At 40.4% G+C, this 7,868-nt stretch overlaps 1 pseudogene; it reads left to right on the forward strand.

Moving 5' to 3' along the window:
• The first annotated feature begins 2,967 nt into the window (after positions 1 to 2,967).
• LOC144368079 (palmitoyl-protein thioesterase ABHD10, mitochondrial pseudogene) lies at positions 2,968 to 7,177 on the forward strand (annotated as a pseudogene).
• The last annotated feature ends 691 nt before the right edge of the window (positions 7,178 to 7,868 follow it).

Genomic DNA, 7,868 nt, shown 5'->3' on the forward strand with positions numbered 1-7,868 from the left:
TCCTGATGATAAATTGGGTGAAGGGTCTACCTAACTTAGCCCAGTGTGACTGAAAGAACTAGTTACAAGGAGAGACTTTCCATCTCTAGTAAATGTGAAAAAGTCAGCGGGTCACATCTATCCCCAAAGGCTGCCATTTTGTCCCACTAATGTTCACAGCCTCCAGATGATACTGATTCTGTGGAGTAGAGAGAATGAAAGAATAGGGTAGGGCTGGGGTTGTGGCTCAGCGGTAGAGCACTTGCCTAGCACATGTGAGGCACTGGGTTCGATCTTCAGCACCACATAAAAATAAATAAAAAATAAAGGTATTGTGTCCATCTACAACTAAAAATATATATATTTAAAAAATAATAATGGGATATCATAAGCTTCTGACTCAACCAGCTCTGAATCCCATCCTATCTCTGGATGTTCATTTGCAGGATGTGATTTTAAATAGTCCTTGTTGTTTAAGATAAATTTAGTTGTTTGTTTTTAGTATCTGCCTTTAAAAATATCCAGTTAGTCATGTAAACAAACAAATATAAGACACAAGTATTTCCAATAGGGAGATCTGCTGTAAAGGCCAAGGAAGGTGATGGGTGGAACTACCACAGTATGAGCAGGGAGGGGATCAACTTTAGAGTTGATGCTCATGGGAACCTCTGAGAGGGGGGTATAGAAGTTGCTATCTAAGAATGAGAAGGGCAAACAAACATGGGAATAGAACATGCAGTGGGCCTAGGCCAGAAAAGAGCATCAGATCTAGAGCACTGGTCAACAAAGAGAAAATGGGATGTCGTCGGAATGAGGAGGTAGGAAATTGGAGTCCTGTGGTCTGTGGCAAAGAAATGAACCCAGAGGATCTTTTGAGAAGGGAGAGTAAGGTGAGGTTATCTATTCTATATTTTTATTTTATTTTTTTTACAGATGTTACGTGTTACATTTGCAGATGTTAAAGGTACACATATTTGGGAATGAGTAAAATAACATTCACTTGTGATGTTTCTAAATACACTGTGATTTCTCTAGAGATGTTTCAAGTTAGTCTATATTATAAAAGACTAATTTTTAAAAGACTGATCTGAGATGAAAATATATTGCAGAGTAGTAAAAATAGGAACGTGGACAGGAAACCCTTGCAGAGGTCTAAATAATGCAAAATACTGGCTGTAAAGAGGGAGGAAAGTGGGAGGGTGGAGAATATATTTTGAAAACAGAAACAACAGGGCTGGGTTGGTGATAGGGTGGTGAAGAAAGGAACAATCACACCATTGGTGGTGTTGCTTTCTATGCTGGGAAGACAAGAACAGGAGCAGTCTTTTTAGGAGGAGGGTAAGGAATGAAGGATCCAGGTCTGATCTGTCTGGTGTAAGGTGGCTGGAGCTGTCGGTATCCTGCACAACTCAGCCCAATAATAGTGACAACGGTGACTCCATGGAACACTTGCTTGGGGTGGCATTGTAGTGGGGTCTTTCCACGCACTAATTCATTTAATATTGTTGAATCTGATGATTTATGTAGGAGTCAGGCCATACCACACAAGAGCTTTCACTCTTGCCTCCTTACTTTCAAATTCCCTAAGGGAAGGACCCACAGCTTGTATCCTGCTTCCATTGAAAACCTCATCCTGCTCCCCTTGTACCTCTGCTCTGCTCCAGCCAACTGTTCTGCTGACCAGATCGCCTTTGACTTTCTTGCTCTACTGTATGTGTTTGCTTCTGTATTTTGATCTTCTTCTCTTAAGAAATAACCACTTCTCTCACCCCAGAAAAATCTCAGTTCAAATACAATGTTTTCCCTCTCCAGGTTTCTTAACACCCTCACTTACCCACACCTCTGCCTAGAAAAAAAAGTGAGATCTGACCCTTCAGATCTTCTAAAACTTAATTCTGCACCAGTCATGAGCTTCTACTTCATCTTGCTAGATTCATGTTTAGCAGACTGTTTTACAGTCCCAATGAGGCTTCAACTTTCTGAATTTAGGGACTATTTCTTATTCCTCTTTGTAGTATTAAGATCTAGAGCATTGGTCAACAAAATGGTAGAGCACTTGCTATACCCTGTACTTACAGGGCCTTAATGTTCATTGAAAAAGCCAAATTCTGGAGCTGTAGCTCAGTGGTAGAGCGCTTGCCTAGCATGTGTGAGGCAATGGGTTTGATCCTTAGCACCACATAAAAATAAATAAATAAAACAAAGGTATTGTGTCCATCTACAACTATAAAAATGTTTAAAAAGAGAAAAAGCTTAATTCCTAGAGTGTCAACTACAACCATATTAATTATTTATAAGCTATAATAGGTATATAGTACTTACGGTAGGGAATAAAGTTAATTGATTTCTCCAAAACATGCTTATTCAATTAGGATGACAATTTTTTTTAGTATATGACACTAACAATTACTATAAATTTTATAAGTTTGAGAATTTTCATGTTATCCCTGGCATAAAAATCCTCCACAACTTTTAAAAACATAGTTTCAGTAGATAGGCTTTTAAAAAGCTGCCTGTATCTTATTATAATTTATATGGTACATGCATACATCTGAGTACAAAAATAATTCCTACTGGCTAATTTAACATATAATTACTTATCCAATATGGCTTTCAATCACATTTCTTTTGAAGAAGGAGCTTACATATGGAAGGTTTTCAAATCCTACTTTTCGTAAGACTACTTGTATTTCTTTCACACTATTCCCATTCTATTTCGGGTACTGCTTCATTAGTGTTTTATGTAACAATATACCCATCAGGATTACTGCCTTAGTTCCGACTTAGCCCTGGTGCTTTTGGAAAAAAAAAATTACATAACAAGTAGCTTGGCTTCCCTACAAAGCTGTGTTCTTAAATTTCAGGGTTCCTTGGCAATCCTTCATCCAGACCAGTTTACTCTCTAGCACATTCTCTATAAAATCTGTTCCAAAACTTTTCCACTTTCTGTTGCTATGTTCGTCACCTTTCTGTCAATATAACAAAATACCTGAGATAGTTAACTTCGAAGAGGAAATGTGTATGTGACTCACTGTTCTAGAGGTCCCAGTCCGTGATCAGGCAGACCTGTTGCTTGGGGCCTCTGGTCCCAACAATGGCAGGGAGTGAACAGTGGAGCAAATTGTCCACCTAATGACCAGGAAGCAAAAGAGAAAAAAGATTACTGGGTGGGATGCCACAGTCCCCTTTGAAGGCATGCTCCCAGTGACCTAAGGACCTCCCGTAAGGCCCCATCTCCTAAAGGTCCCACCACCTCCCATAGTGTCATTGTGGGGACTCAATGGACCTTTGGTGGAACACGGAACATCCTCTGAGTATTTGTGGACTGGTATTTGAATGCAGGTTTTTAATTCTTTGTGGTCTATGCCTAGGAGTAGAATCGCTCAGTTATGTGGCAACTCTAGGCTGAGCATTTTGAGGAACTGCCAGACTCTTCCAGAGTGGCTACAGCATTTCATGATCCCAGCAGTCATGTCAAAGGGCTCCAGTTTCTCCACTTTCTTGCCCATACTTGTTATTTTCCTTTTTAAGAAAATCACAGTGATCCTATTAGGTGTAAAGTAATGTGTCACTGTGTCAGAGGAATCTTTTTTAATTGTTTTTTGTTGTTGCTGCTGTGGCTGTGGATTGAACCCAAGGCCTCGTACACGCTGAGCATGCTCTACCACTTAGCTACACCTTCAGCCCACAGTAATCTTTTTCTTTTAAATGTAAAATTATAGCCTGTTACTTATTTTCTAAACACCCTTTAGTGTTTTGTCATTTCCCTTAAGATAAAGTCCTCCCCACTCTCTTCTGCTTACCCAATCTCTTCGTTTCTGCAGTCTTCTCTTAGTTTTCTTGAATGAGCCTTGCTTCGGTCCATCTCGGGGCCTTTGTATGTGCTGCATATTCTATCTGGAATATTTTTCCAAACTCTGTCCTCGCCTCATTTTATTTATTTTTTTATATCTCAGCTTCAATGCCACTTCTTCCACGAATGCCCACATTGCATTAGTGTCCACTCTTTAATCCCTCTCTTGGGGGAGAAAGGTACTCAAAGTGAGTATGGCTACTTCTGTCTACTAACAGAGAGTAGCATCTTTCTTATCAAAGGGGAGATTCATCTGTAAACTGGCTCCTCCCACTAGCAGAGGGATCAAGAGACCAAAACTCTGGCTTCCCTGCAAGTTCTTCTGTGCTGCAAAAGGGCAAGATGGTTAGTGAAACTGAGCTGTATAATAACCTGGGATTAACTGAGCTGATGAGGGGCCTGGCATCAAGAAACTGGGAGATGTGTCAAGAGTCTTGTGGCAGACAGAGGAAGGACACCAAACACAAAGGCCCTGGAGCACACAGAATGCTGACCGGGGAAATGATGAACAGGCACCAGTCGTGGGAAGGCTGCAGGGAGTTGGATGTGAATTTGTCAGGCTGACACACAGATACCTCCTGGCTCCCCAAAGCTCCACTGGGGGTTTCATAAATGCAAGTCTTGAAGGGCCAACTTGAGGGGAAATCAAGGAGCACGAACCAAGGTCCACTAAGCTGGGACAGAGCAGGGGACAACTACAGGGGTCGGAAGCAAGTGAAACAGTTGAGTGAAGCCAAACTTAGAGGCCAAGATGACAAAGCCCCAAGGAATTCACAGGAATCAGGGGAAAGTTATGGACTTCCTGCAGGACCTGGAGGAAAGGTTCAGGCCAATTGTATATGAGTATCTGAAGTCACTTTGACCTCAACAGACATCTTGGAGACTTGGCAGCACTCTGCTATACATCTCCTTGGCCCTCATCACACTGATGGCTATTTGCTTTCTTCCTGCCTTCAACCGGCTTCTACACGGTGTGCAGTTAGGGACCTGTTATGGTTTAGATAGGAGGTATCTCCCAAAAGCTCAGGTGTGATATAGTACAAGAAGGTTTAGGGTAAAATGATTGGGTTATGAGAGTCTTAGCCTAATCAGTTCACTAATCCCCTTGAATGAATTACCTGGGTGGTAACTGTAGGCAGGTAGGGTGTGTCTAGAGGAGGTAAGTCTCTGGGGGCATGCCTTTGGGATTTATATTTTGTCCTGGTGAGCTAGAGTTTGTTCTATGCTTCCTGGAGCAATGTCTTGAGCTGCTCTCCTCCTCCATACCTTTCTGCCATGAAGTTCTGCCTCATCTCAAGACCAGAGCACAGAGTCAGCTGTCTATGGACTGAGACTTCTGAAACTGGGCCCTAAATAAACTTTTCCTCCTTGAAAATTGTTCCTGTCAGCCTTTTGGTCACAGTATTGAAAAAAAAACTTCCTAAAAGAGGGTACCTGTCTGTCCATCTTGCTGTGTGCTGATGCCTGTCTCAAACAGGCACATAAAGATATTTGCTGGATGAATAAGTTTGTTTACTTTTCAGAATTTAAGATGGATTTAAGAAGGAACACAAGCCACAAAAGTGGGATAATCTCATAGTGTCATAGTCAAACAAACACACACTGAACTGGAAACAGGTTGAAAGACACCCTAGAAAACTCAAGATCCCCAAAGTGATAGGAGTGAGTTTGCTTGCTGAAGCCTGGAGGAGATTGGAATGGCCCTCATCTATCAGAATATCCCATAAGGGGCTGGGATGTGGCTCAAGCGGTAGCACGCTCGCCTGGCATGCATGCGGCCCGGGTTCAATCCTCAGCACCACATACCAACAAAGATGTTGTGTCTGCCGAGAACTAAAAAATAAATATTAAAAATTCTCTCTCTCTCTCTCTCTCTCTCTCTCTCTCTCTCTCTCTCTCCTCCCTCTCTCACTCTCTCTTAAAAAAAAAAAAAGAATATCCCATAAGCCCATCAAAATCAACCTATACTATAGAAATATCAGAAGGAAATTGTGTGCTTATACCCTTAGGATGATTTTTTAGGCCTTTCTTTAGAAGGGCCTAAAAAAGCAAAAGTGATAACTAAAAGATGTATGTCATTTGAAACTTCTGTACTACAAAAGTAGCCCCAAAATTGAAGTTTATCTTACTTGCAAAAAAAATAAAAGAATTGGCCCTGAGAATAATAATGTGTATTCAAACTAACTCCTATAAACCCCCTAAGCAAAGGAGAAATGAGCCAATAGAAAAATTGGGCTGAGGGACAGCTGTGAAGATGGCGGGTGTGGGCTTGACTGCTGTGGCTGCCTGGGTACCCTGTTGGAGCTGGGGCTGAGCGGCGGTTTCCTTTGGTCCACACAGTGATCTCAGCTTGTTACATCCATGAAAGCCCTAGAGGGCACCCTGGTGGCTCCCAGTTTGCAGACAGAAGACATCAGTCTCTTCCCTTAATCGACTAGACCTCCCCAATCTTACAAGCTTTTGCCTTTTAGCTTATAAGAGGCTTTATCTTTTATTACCTTTATCCCTGGCTATCTTTCCAATATGAATGGTACAAAAGTATTGGCAATGGAGGAGTTTTGCAAATCTCTGGGTCATGCCTGTATAAGGTTTGATTACTCAGGAGTTAGAGATTCAGGTGGTAAATTAGAAGAATTCACAGTGAGGAAACAGAGAAAAGATGTTCTTTCTATAACTGATGAATTAGCTGTAGGACCACAGATACTAGTTGGATCTCGCCTTGGTGGATGGCTTAGGCTTCATGCTGCAGTTGCATGACCTGATAAGGTCATGGCTCTTATTGGTGTACCTACAATCTCACATGGTCTAGTGATAAACTTTAATCAGCTTCCTGTTGAGGTAAAAAAAGGAAGTAGACATAAAAGGTGTGTGGTCTAAGCCATCAAAATACCATGAAAAAGGATTTTAGCACATTCAATAGTTTCATTAAGGAAGCAGAATATCATTGCTTGTCACATAGTTGGATTCCTGTGAACTGCCCTACAAGATGGCTCCATGGCAAGAAGGATGACATCATACCTTGACATAAATCCATGCAGGTTGCTGACCGAGTAGTCAGCAAAGATGTAAATGTCATCCTCCAAAATCACAGTGATCATAGAAAAAGCGGACATTCAACTTCTTGTTGACACTATTGATGACTTGATTGATAAGCTTTTGACATAGTTCATTAGAATCACATTTTTAATAGGTATGTAAATTGTTCAGAAGATTGAAAGAGATACAGCAAATCAAAGACTCTGAGACTGTAGGTTTTACCCTCTCACTTCTATTTTGTAAATATCAGCAAAGTATTTATTGATTGATTGATTGATTGATTGATTGATTGTGGTACTGGAGATTGAACCTGGGGCCTTGTGCATACAAAGCAAGCACTCCACCAACTGAGCTATATCCCCAACCCAAAGTATTTATTTAATGATGTCTTTGTATAGATAATAAAATTTTAAAACAAAATTTTAAAAGATAAATAAAGGACTGGGGATGTAGCTCAGAGATAGAGCGTTCCTAGGTTCGATATCCAGTACCAACACCACAAAAAAAAAAAAAAGTATATTTCTAGGCACGTATTATGGCAGAAGTACTGGCTGCTATTTAGAAAAATTTCTAAAATTTTCCTTCAATCTTTTTTTTAAAGAGAGAGAAGAGAGAGAGAGAGAGAATTTTTTAATATTTATTTTTCAGTTTTCGGCGGACACAACATCTTTATTTTATTTTATGTGGTACTGAGGATTGAACCGAGCACCCTGTGCATGCCAGGCGAGCATGTTACCGCTGAAGCCACATCTCCAGCCCCTTCCTTCAATCTTTTACTGTTTTTCCATTAAAATATTTCCTTTTTTATTCAAGAGATGTTTACTTTTCTTGTGAGTATGTTAGCCTTGCCAGTTCTTATGTTCTATTATAAATAAAACTTGAATATTTTGGTTTTTGTTTGCCACCCTAAAAAAAATGGGCTGAGATTTCAGTGAAAAGAAAGAAAACAAATAGTTGATAATCACATGAAAAAATATTTAATCTTTCTTAAATCAGTGAA

This window comes from Ictidomys tridecemlineatus, chromosome 11 (genome assembly GCF_052094955.1).
Source record: "Ictidomys tridecemlineatus isolate mIctTri1 chromosome 11, mIctTri1.hap1, whole genome shotgun sequence".
Lineage (NCBI taxonomy): Eukaryota > Metazoa > Chordata > Mammalia > Rodentia > Sciuridae > Ictidomys > Ictidomys tridecemlineatus.